General features: G+C 31.8%; 1 protein-coding gene across 2 annotated transcripts in view; it reads left to right on the plus strand.

Annotated features, from left to right (window-relative positions):
• The window catches only part of Nova1 (NOVA alternative splicing regulator 1), a 124497-nt gene extending 123929 nt beyond the window's left edge, over positions 1–568 (plus strand). For both annotated transcript variants that reach the window (XM_052185899.1, XM_052185900.1), the window contains exon 5: positions 1–568. This exon is cut by the window's left edge and continues 4975 nt beyond it. The gene's annotated coding sequence lies outside the window, so the exon portion shown is untranslated.
• The last annotated feature ends 11942 nt before the right edge of the window (positions 569–12510 follow it).

The following is a 12510-nucleotide window of genomic DNA, read 5'->3' on the forward strand; positions in this document are numbered from 1 at the left end:
AATTCTTGCTTTCCAAGGCAGCAATTTAAAGGAGATGAAAATATAATTTAGCATTCTACATCCACAAACACAATTTAAGACCAGTTACTCTGTTAGTAGCAAATTTCATTGATCATCAAATTCAGGGCAAGCATGGCTATATGTAATAATTCTGAGTGCAATGCAATCTTAGAAATTTAATATATACAGTTTATTTAAATGATGCAAACAGCCATATAAAATTCTTTATGATTAGAAAACAGGATGAACTCATTTTGCCCCCTGCTTGGTTTCACATAAACATGAGTACATGCTATTGTTGTGCAGTGTTGCCCATAGGTGTCTTTTTGCATAAAGGGTAAGTATCATTACTTTACAATTATTTTTGGAATTATGCATGTTATTTTTGTTTCATCAGATATGTGCCCCAATTAAATAACATTTTTATGAAAAAGGAAAGTATCAGAAACTTGTGTTAATTTTGAAAACAAAATGAAGTGTAGAACATTATTAGATAGGATGTCATTCCACTGGTCTATAAAAACAAAAAGGAACTGTTCTTGAAAATTGAAGCATTACCTTGTATAATTAATAAAGTACATCAAATCAGATTTGTAAATAAAATATTGTTTAAATCTAAAGTATTCAATATTTTGATTAGATTATTTTTTTAAGGAAAATATTTAACGTGTATGTGCTGGATTTTTTTTTAAATAGTTTTTTATAATTGCGATGGAAGGGCAATTGTCTCATTAAAAGTGGTGCAGAGGCCAATACTTGGGTTGCCATTAGATATATAAACAAGTGAAAACTGTGGAACAAGTTTTAAGCTCATTTTGGAAAAAAAAATCATGTAGAAATGCATATTTGTATTTGTTTCTCTAATAAATCTGCAAATAGCTTTAAACACAAATTAGTTTTAATTATTTGAACATGAGTTCTGTTAAGTAATTTAATATCTGCTTTGCCTTACATTGTGTGAAAACATTGTCCTGTGGAAATGACTACAGGCTTATTGTGAAAAATCAAGGTAGGTCTGCATTTATTTGAAAAAGACAAGCATTTAGCACTTAGGTATGTTTATCGCTATGAAATCATTGGAGAATTTGCGTAGAAGACAATACCACTCCACATTACACCAGCTTATCTACTGCTGAAATCAATAGAGGACCAGTTTGAATCTGCTTTAACTCAGTATCAAGTAAAAGACCAACAAGTAAGTGAAATCACTTCTGAGTGGTTGATACCCTGATGGTGCCAGTGCTCTTCATCAATAGAGCAAGAACATCATGTGCTTCTCACTGCAGAGGTCTGGTCTTCTTGAATGTGTTTTACACATGATTAAAAGAATTGTCCCTGGTAAAATGTATTCCATGGAAATAATATGAAATGTTTTAGGATAACATACAGTTGTCTCTCTGTTTTTAATATAGCATCTCCACTTTGAAAATGCTTGAAGAAGATAAATATACATGAAAATCACTGATGTGTCCAGTTTTCTGTTTCTTTTTTTTTTTCATTTTATTTTGTTTTTGTTTTTGCTTGACTTTTGTCTTTCTGGTAGAACGAATATCCTAATAGTGGAAGACTCAATTAAAAATCTCAGTCCCATTGAACTACAAAGAGGATTCAAATTACAATGAATTCCTTGGATTTGCCAATTATTTCCAGTTTGTAAACTATTTGGGAACATCTGGATAATGAAAACAGTTAAGCATGTCTACCAGTCATCCAACATTATAGTTTTTTTATCTATAGCAAAAATCCTTCATTTTAACTAATAGGTAGCTGTGTCCATTTCCTTTCTAAGAGAGTCTAAAACAAAAGTAAAATGATGATATCCCAAAACTTTCCCAATCTTATACTGTTATTTTTTCTAGATATCAATACACACCAAATCTATAATAGATAATGTACTATATATAGTACAATAATCCAATATATTTAAAACATCTTGAATAGTGTTGCTGACTGTGGTGTTTTATGTTATCCATTTTAGGAGTAAACTTTTAAAAAAAATTCTAACTAAAGAAAGACCACAGGCTTGGAGATCAATCCACATTAACACCGTAAAACAAAATATGATTCTGAGTTTGAAGCCTATTCTAGAATTGAAATGTAACTTGAACACATACCGGCATAACACAAATCTTTTCGTAAAAGCCCAATTTTCCAAATATGTTGAGGGAAACAATGTTTAGAAAAATTTTACATAGAGTATATTCTATGTCATCTAGATCATGGTATTTCATCATTTGCTGCTCACCACCTTATAGACACAACCCTTAAAAGATCTTTAGCATTTAACAATTTAGTGTCAAAATACATGAGAGTTTCGTGGTTGCTTGGTTGCTTGGTTGGTTTTGACTGGTTTGGTTTGGTTTAATTTGGTTTGGGGTTTGGGTTTTCTTGCTGCTTTTGCTTTTGGGGGTTCATTTTCATTTTTCTGGAGAGGCAATTTCCATAATTACTTGTATGTAGACTAGTGATATAAAAAATTATTTTGAAATATGGAATGCTATATATTCCCAAGGCTTTAAAATAGAGAAAAGATTTTAGAGGTTAAACTTCCTATATTTAATTTTTACTGTTTTCCAAAAATATTACTTATATATGTATGACATACTTAATCTCTGTCAGAGAACTTCAATGTATTATTTAACTCATAAAACTCATAAAACTGATTTACTCTCTTCTAGAAGATATGTGGCCAAAATGAAATACCACACATTGCTGTGGAGTCTGCTTCTCGTTCAAAGCCTTAAGTAATTCCTTGCACAGGCGCTGCTGATCATGGACATCTTATTTTCAATGAGCATTTGAAATGTTTTATTTGGATTTTTAAAGTGTAATCTGTCTCATTTTGTACCTATTTTAAGAACAATCTAATTGCTTTAAAGGATTATACTTATTATTTCTTAGTTGGCTTCTTAAGATTGTTTTTTTTTCATCAGCTTTAGATTTCTAAGTAACTTTTCTTTATATGTTTAAGATATTTGTTGAGTGTGTAGACCAATGATGCATTTTCTCCATAAACTTTTAGAACAATTTTTATATATTGATGTATCCAGTCATCAGAAAATTTTAAAAATAAAATATGTCATGTTAAAATTTGTATCCGTATATAATTTGATTTCATATGAATTTCTTCAGTTTTTAAAAAAAATGCCATGTTGTCCAAATACATGTCTTGGGCAAAAAGTGGAAGGTGATACAAGCGGATAAAACATGGGAAAATTAGTATTCACAGAGTGACATCTTAACCCTGTCAGGGGCCACAGCCATCCCACACACAGCACTCAACCCACTCTAAGCCTGTGGCATTGCGTGAGCCTAAATACACCATTATTCCTTGCATGCTTTCTTGTGTGTGAATCTGTCACTTTACAGGTATTGTTCTCAGAGCTGTCACTGAAGTATTTCCTGCAGTGACGTCAGGATGCACACTGAGGAGTATGAGAAGAGTGGCAACCCGGGGGGTTTGCTCAGGTGCCTTCGCTGCATCAAGTGCAGATTAGCACTCAGCTTCCTTTGTTACTTCTTTATCTTCCCTTCATATCCATGCCACATAATCCTGGCATGAAGAAATCAGGGAGATGTTTTTACTAATTTTTAAAGTTTAACCAGAGTATACTGAAGGCACAGAATTGATACTAAAATTAGAACTGGAAATACAAAGTCCCTATTTCTCCGAACAGTGGCTCTTAATGCTTAACTGAGATCATGTCATCTGTCTATTTTGATCCTAGTTTTGAACAGAGTAATTATTTTTTAACCAGCAATGAGAATGTCATCACTTGTCTGTAGTAAAACAGTTAAAACCAATATAATTAAGCTTATCACACCTCTTTTTATATCGCTTCAAATGTTTGGGAAAAGCAAAGTTACAGTTACAATGCTATAATTATAATATTCATTATGACATTTCTTTCTCATTAGCATAAGCTTTATTGCCATTAGCTGTGAGCATTTTTTAAAATATGAACTTCTAAAATTAAATTTTTTCAAGAATGTTATTTAATGCATAAGTAGATAAGAAATTTTCTCTGAAGTATTATTAGGACATATTTTCATAAATGATTCTCCAACATGTAAGGAGATTAAAATAACTATTATATTCTGCTATATGCTGAAAGCACTTTCATATTAATTCACACAATAGTATAAGGTGCCAGCATTGATTGTATCCCTATTTTGCAGAAAATGAGATGCTATACAATTGCTGAGTCTGAAGCCATGAAGATAAAATTAATAAATTGAAAATCTTCCTCTCCTGACAGTATAAAGATTTTTGGTTCACAAACTGAAGTGATAAAAAACAGCATTGTAATATTTCTGAGACAGTAAGCAACTTTAGTGCAAGATAAGTGGTTTTGTTTTCTAAAAGGTTGATATAGCCAGAAGTTTTCAAATCACAACTATCATGTAAATCAAAATGCACTAGCAAACATTGTGCATTTCACATGCTGGGTTTTTAGTGTAGGTTGACTTTGGAAGTATAGCTTAAAAGTAAAGAAGGGAAACTCTTTTAAGACCTGAGGAATCTTATGAAAGTAAACAGGTCTCAGCAATTGGAGTAGCATGGTAGATGCACAGAGTTGCTCACGGTAAATGTGTCTGATGAAATCTTCAGTATATTTACTGTGTGGTACTAGCGAAATCTACTATATTCCATTGCAAGTCTCACAAGATGCAACATCTACCTTAATGCAAGGCAGTTTCTAGGTGGTGGTGTTTTTTTCATAAAAGTTAAAGTTTTGCCATTTGAAACATTTTCAGATTTAATATTAAAAGTATAAAACTACTCAATTCCTGAACAAATGGGCGTGGTGTAGAGGAATTAAATGTTGGAAGTTTATGGATAGCTTATCTCTCAAAATAATAAAAGAATAGATTAATAGTATATGTTCACATTGTTTAAATTTAACTTAAGTATATGTTTATAGCCAAAACAAAATTAATCATATCAATTTTAAATTTATTTAATACAATACATTAGAAATTTAAATGCCCTCAGTATAGAGAGTTTAAGATATAAGCTACTAATATTCACAGTTCTGTAGCTGTAATGCATCTAAATTTTACAGCCTTAAGAACCACCCATGTATTTATTTAACTTGTTAAATTCTTATGTGTTTTATTATGTTGTAAAGATTTTATGAAATCATTATTAACATAAAATGTTAATAACAGTTGAGCCCAGGTCCTCACATGTGGTAGGCTCTAACACTGAGACACAATACAAGCATTTAATTTTTATTTTAACACAGTGTCATGATAAATTGTCCAGGCCAGCCTTCAACCTAGTACCATGACTCTTACTACCTTAGTGCCAGGGTCCCATTGGTGTACTATTTTACCCATCTCACGCATAGCATTTTATGAGGTAATTTTAAAATCAGTAAAATCTAAAGGATTTCTGTAATTTTGTGTGGTTTGCCCTTTGTTATATTGTCTACTTTTTGAAGGAAGAAGACAAAACACCAAAGTCATCACTGTATTTGACCCTATAGTTTATAGGGTAGGCCTTCTGCTTACTTGAGTGATTGAGTTCACCTTCCCATGTTATCAGATTATCAAAGTAATTGTGTCTAATAACTATAAAATACAACTTAATCATCCCATTGAATGTGTTATTATTCTGTAGAATAATTATAATCCTTAGATCATAGATGTTTTGATGCTTTGTTATTTTAAAGGTATTGTTTAAATATGTTTACATATTTTGTTTTAAAGTCAAAAATATAGCAAAAGCTATTGTTTAGAATTTTTCATCAAATTATGTTTTTAATTGTGGAAATTGCTATAGCATGTTTACTGACAGTGATATGTTCATCTTTGTTTTTTTAATTCTCCAAAAAAAGAAAAGTATATAACCAATAAAAATAATACTTATAAAATACCATTGGCCATACACTTTAAAGTGAAAGTAGAAATATTATTATTAGTTCTGCCACTTCAAAGACTGTGTTAGTGTTTACTCTAACACAATGGCAATAAATGTTTAGCAAGAAAAAAGACAATTTTAATTTTCTGTGTTCTTTAATTTAAAATAATATAAAGCATTCATTTTTGTTAGATTTTTCTGGATGCTTATTCTATCATAAGGCAGAAATATGTTGTCATAATCAATAAATATCACTAGCCTCTCTCTAAGTACTTATGTCTAACCTAAGAGGAATTAAGGTTAATTCTGTAATATCTTTTGAATTATATTTATTCCTTGAACAGCTTCTCATGTATATCATACATTCTGATCACATTGACACACCACACACATCAATATTCCTCCCTATGAGTAAGTACCTCTCATACCTTCACATCACAAAAAGACACATCTAAACAAACAAATCATGAAGTTCAACAGTTATAAATATGATTTCTACAACCCAAAGTAATGAGTGTCAGGCAGTATTTTTCATATATAGAAAAATGTATGTTAAGAAGTTGTATTTATTAGCATAATTTTACCAAAGAGCACCAGCCAAAAGCGTCTTCTCCCTTCAAGGTGGCAGGATGGAAACAAAGCAGGCTTGTAGTAACAGGAGGATGCTTTCTTGACGCTGGGTAAGTACCAAATACGAGTATAGCTTTCATTAAAGATTTTAGTACATATATTCAACCTAGATGAACAAAAGCTTAAGTAAATATCAATTGCCTCTAAGAAGAAAAATAAATTTTTGAACTCTTTTTAAAAGAATCAAATAAAGCTGTGAACAAATTCTACAAACATGAGCATTCTATATCCTGATAAAGACTCAAATTTTGAGAAACAAAAAGTCCCTATAGACAAATATCTTTGGATAATATAAATACAGAATAGATACTTAGTAAATAGTAAACCCATAAAGTTATTTTTTAAAAACTTATTAAATGTCTTTAATAATTTGTTAAATATAATTTCTCACTTCACTTAAAGACAAATGGCAACCATCAATTGAATGGAAAAACATGGTTAAAGACATAACTGATCTTATTTTTAATCAATGAAAGGATTTTTTTTTTAATTTTAGCTTGGTGAGCACTCACAGAGACCTGAATATATTCTACTGTATCCATTTCCTCCAGTGATAAGATAGGAAATGTGGAAATTTACAGTATGCTACAGATTAATAACATAGACTTGAAATTAATTGAAAGACCTGTGAAAGTAAGTAAACATTTGGCAATTTATTTAGGAAAAGTAAGATCCGTGCACCAACATTGCTCTGGAGCTAGACCTCCTTCCATTTCAATCTTTCCACAGCTTTGTCAAAGGTGAATAGAGCCTACTTTAGAAGTGATAGATATAAAAAAGTGCTGGATAGTCACTGATAATTGGCCTATATCTGATTTAGTAAAAAAATAAAAAATAAAAAATAAATAAATAAATAAATAAAAAACCCTGCCTCAGCATTTTAATGTTTATATGCAAGTACATAATTCCTCTACAAACATGTTAGTAAAGTTATTGTGTAAAAACTATGAAACATTAAAATTGTATTTACAATATCTAAGGCATACCTTATTGAAAGTATAAACGAGATTTGGATTTGGGTAGTAACATCTCCTTAACATTTCCTTTGAAAATTGTTGATAGTTTTGATATTTTGAGCAACTTATTGAGACAATATGAAATTTCAGGTCATGAGAAGGTCGTAAATTATCCAAGGTAAGAGAGAACATTGTGGTTGTCTACATATTACATTTTCTAAAGCAATTTTTGTGTGGCCACATTGCCAGAAAGCATATTTACTGCTCACATAACTGAAGTTAAAAACCTTAGCAGATGCCACACTTTGATGATAATTGTACCTTATCAGTTTTCAAATTCTTTTCACACAACATCAATTTCTCCTCAGAACAAATACCTGCAAATGGACGAATGAAGTTTGGATTTAATTCTCTCTTAAATTATGAGGGCAACTTGTACAAATTCCATATTAAAGAATGTATTGACTTTCCACTTACTGGGAATTTGAACACACTGCATTGTATTGGAGATGCATTCAACAATAATGTTAAGACAATTAGAATCCTTGGAGTGACTTTAAAAGTTGGCATGAGAGTTTCTTCAAGACAAGAAGAAATAACTCAAAAGAAAAGTTGACCCTTTATATTAAGACTTTGAGTTCTCCAAATGCCAGACATTAGAATCCTAAGTCTTAAAAGTACATATTCCCCTACCTGATTCATGAAATCAATATCTCTGCTAAAACTGGCTCTCTACCTTAGCACCTATGCATTCTTGAGCAAAAAGCTGTCATCATCAGGCATATGATTTGATACAGAAAAAAAAATAAAACTATTGTTAAGAGCTTTCTCTTGCTTAAGTGGGTTTAACATTATGACCTAAGGTATTACTACTTTCATAGACTCTAATTGGAAAATTGTACCTAATGGAGTTTGTGAAAGGCATACAAAACTGAAACTGAAGGACACAATTGCAGTTTCTCTCTGGTCCTGACTGACTTATTTAAGCAGTGCACTTAAGTTAAAGAAATTAAAGTCCATTTACAAAGAGTCTACTACTTTGTAATCGAAGTGTACCAAATATTTTATATGACCAACCTGAAAGGGAAAGTAGCAAGTTTTTTTTAAAGTTTCTAATATAATCTAAGATATTATTAACTTAAAAAGATTTTATTCTACTTAAAATGTTTAGAATTTTAATATTTTTTCATTTTTATTATGTTGAAATATTAGCAATGGTAAACTCAGAAAATAATTTCGTCTCTTGCCTTGCAAGAAGTAAATTGAATGTGATGATTAATGTTCAAAACTCACTATTTTTCAAGTAGTGAGAAGGACTCTATGAATAAATAAAATGTAAATGAATATGCAGTTAATAGAAAATTGAAGGAAATGAATCATACTCAGACAGATCTGCGGGACACATCTTTTTTTTTGTTTGGTTGGTTTGGTTTGGTTTGGTTTGGTTTGGTTTGGTTTGGTTTGGTTTGGTTTGGTTTGGTTTGGTTTTGGTTTTTTGGATTTGGTTTTTTTCGAGACAGGGTTTCTCTGTGTAGCCCTGGCTGTCCTGGAACTCACTCTGTAGACCAGACTGGCCTCGAACTCAGAGATCCGCTTGCCTCTGCCTCCCAGAGTGCTGGGATTACAGGCGTGAGCCACCACTGCCCGGCAAGACACATCTTAAGTGTACTTATTGCTTCTGCTAGTGTGTAGTAAGCAGTGGTCATCATTTCAATCAAATTTGAAACAATCATTTAATAAGAGGAGAGAATAAGAAATCACATTAGCACAGATATTTAAATCAGCACTTTGAAATTATTTTTAATAGGATGGATTTTGATGTAGTGACCAAGTCTTCTCATTACTGAAAATATTGTTCTAAAATGTTTGAACATTTCAAATATAAATTTACATGGAAGACTAGCCGTCTACAGAGAAACCTAACAACAGTTAGTGATCTAGAACAGAGGGAGGAAGAAACATCATTTCAGAAGTACTGATCAATAGTCACAGCGATCACCAAGTGTTCTGCAAATATTAATCGGATAATATTAAGCGCTAAATCTAAAGTGAGTGTGTGTGTGTGTGTGTGTGTGTGTGTATCTGGGTATGTGTCATGTATATACACATTTTGCACACTGCAAATTTAAGAGGAAGAAAGTGATGGAATGTTCTTGACAAAATCTCTCCTTCGTAATTTAGAAATTGGTATAAATTTTAGCAATATTTTTCTTATTTCAACAGAACTGTATTTTTTAATATCTAGGGCTTAAGTTAATATATCATTACAGATATCTCTTTTTTCTAATTCTGTTAAGAAAATTTACTTCTAAAGTATCTTGAAGATACTACCAAACATATTACCATATTCAGAAAAAAAACAGCATACTAATGCATGTGGAAATTTACTCATTTTTATTTTTCTTGCTGTCAATTTTCTTTATTCCACTGTCTGAAAATGCTGTAAACACTCATTAGAGAAAATTATATGCATTTGTAGAATATGAAATTTGGGCTAGGCCTATTGAAAGAAACAGCAGCTGAAAATGGTTCTACAAGAAGAACCCAGCAAAGATGAAGAAGGCACTATCTACTCAGAATACACTCAACTAGAAACCCCATTTGATTTTTTTTTCATAAGAAAAGTAACACTTACTTTAATAGCATGAAACTAAAATACATGTGACATTTTTATACATTAAACAATAAAACTGGATATTATACTTTCACAATTTATCTATAAATAGGTGGTCTAAAGTGTGAATGTTCTTTTAAGGTTGTTTTTTTTTTCAAAGGTCTGTACCAAACTACAAAAATGAACTTGGAAGTTTATTTTAGTATGCCTTGACTTACAGTTTTTAAATGTTAAAAAAATAATGTTAGCAAATATGAATGCTTTGTGGGACCAGTTGTTTTTCTTACTAAAATGATATATAAAGTGGGAAGTCCATAACCTCAAGTATTTCTCTCCTCTGATAATCCTTGAACCTCAGTCTTCTATAACTTATATTTCTGTCCCATTACCCATGGCCCCTGAACCTTACCTTTCTCCCTTTACTTCTGTCTGCATAGACCTTGCATTTTTACCCTTCTCCCATGACCTTAAGCCTCACCCTATTGCATGACTTTTGAACTTTGCCCCTCCCCCATGTCTCCTGAACCTCAGCCCTCCTCCATGACCCCAAAATCTCGCCTTCTCCCAAGACACTTAAATCTCGGTGTCATGCCTGCTGGCCTTCAGCCCTCTCCCATAACACCCAAACCTTATGCACACCAGACACTCAGGCTGAAGCAGTGAAACAAAAGGAATATGTGTTGACTTGTTTTATTTTTATCACCTCAAAATTTATAACAAGACATGATTCTCTTTGTTCATTGACTTTATTTCTAACTAAATAAATTCAAGTCAAGTTCTACTATTTTGCAATTATTGTATACTGACACTCAGAATAAGGTAATAATGAAAACTATGGACACATTTCTCTTGGCTGCTTTTTTATTGAAATAACAATTTCATTTTTTATTGACCTTGACAACTTAAAAAAATGCATTGCGTATATTTAGAATGTGATCAATTTAAACATACAACCCCCTCTGTAAACTCCAGAACATTGTATTCTTCAGTAACAATTTGCCTTTTATTTTTAATAGGCAAAAAAATAAATCATTTAAAGTGAGTCTTTATATTTACTTATATTTCTGACTGTATGTGTGCTGAGTACCTACAATTAAGAACAAACGTATGGGGGCTGGAGAGATGACTCAGCAGTCAAGAGCACTGACTGCTCTTCTGGAGGACCTGGTTCAAATCCCAGCAACCACATGGTGGCTCACAACCATCAGTAATAAAATCTGATGCCCTCTTCTGGTGTGTCTGAAGACAGCTACAGTGTACTTATATATAAGAATAAATAAATCTTTAAAAAAGAAAAACGAACAAACCTGTGAATGTTACTTAGTTTTTAATGTTTGAATATTTCACATAATTCATTAACAACTGTGGTGATATCTTTACCTATCTAGATCAGCAACTCTCAGAAATAAGTGCAAATGTAAGAAGGTAAGTTAAGATGTGCTATTTATGCTATAAAATGGAATGGATTATACAGACCTACTTTCAAGTAATAAATACCATGAGAATAATAAAAACTTAAGTGGCTATGTAATATATGTTCCTTATAGGTTGTAGAAATAAACTAAAACACAATGAGAAATTTACACTATGATATTATGTACCTGTTATAAAAGTCTTAAAGTATTTTGTTTCTTCCTTCTTTGTTTTTATTGCACAATGAGGATATTTCAGCTAATTCCAAGAAATCTGATTGAAGACTCCCCCCCAGTCCAGGCCTCTCACATTTGGTTTAATATTATTTATTCCTATGGAATGATGATAGATATACAATAGGATAAAATTTCATGACCACTCTTCAATGACTAGTACATAGTCAACCCCACAGATAAAGGTGACATCTTTTCTCTGACAAGAAATGCCAGAAGTTGTTTGTTTATAGCACATAAAGTCAATAGATAAAATAACATACACTGTACAACTGTCTCCAAGTTTTGGGTAAAGACTTCATTATGCAAAACCAGAGCCGTGGTGCTTCCATTACTAAGTAAGAATACACTGAAGGTCATATATACTTATGTACGTGGTATATTTGTACAGACTGTTATGATGTCATGGTCACATATCTCTCAATAATATCCTTATTGATCAGAATCATCATCAAGTCAGCGGACATCTATGATGGTAAGTTTTTACTACTAAATGTTCTTAAAACACAGAGACCCCCAAAAAGACCAATAGCAAAATTATCCCTTAAGAAGCTTATTGTGGACCAGACATCCACATTGAGATCCACAGACACTAACTCTTCTCAAACTACCTTTCTAACCAGTGCTGCAGTTCTTAACCTCAAAATGTTCCTCCTGAATGAAAGTGGATGTGAGTTTTGCTCTGGCAACACCCCAGTCCATACTTCTCTACTAATGAGTTCAATAATTTCAGAAAGTTTAGAAATATTTCTTACTTCCTTTAGAAAGAATCAGATCACCGGGCAGTGGTGGTGCATG

The sequence above is a fragment of the Apodemus sylvaticus genome, chromosome 6 (genome assembly GCF_947179515.1).
Source record: "Apodemus sylvaticus chromosome 6, mApoSyl1.1, whole genome shotgun sequence".
Lineage (NCBI taxonomy): Eukaryota > Metazoa > Chordata > Mammalia > Rodentia > Muridae > Apodemus > Apodemus sylvaticus.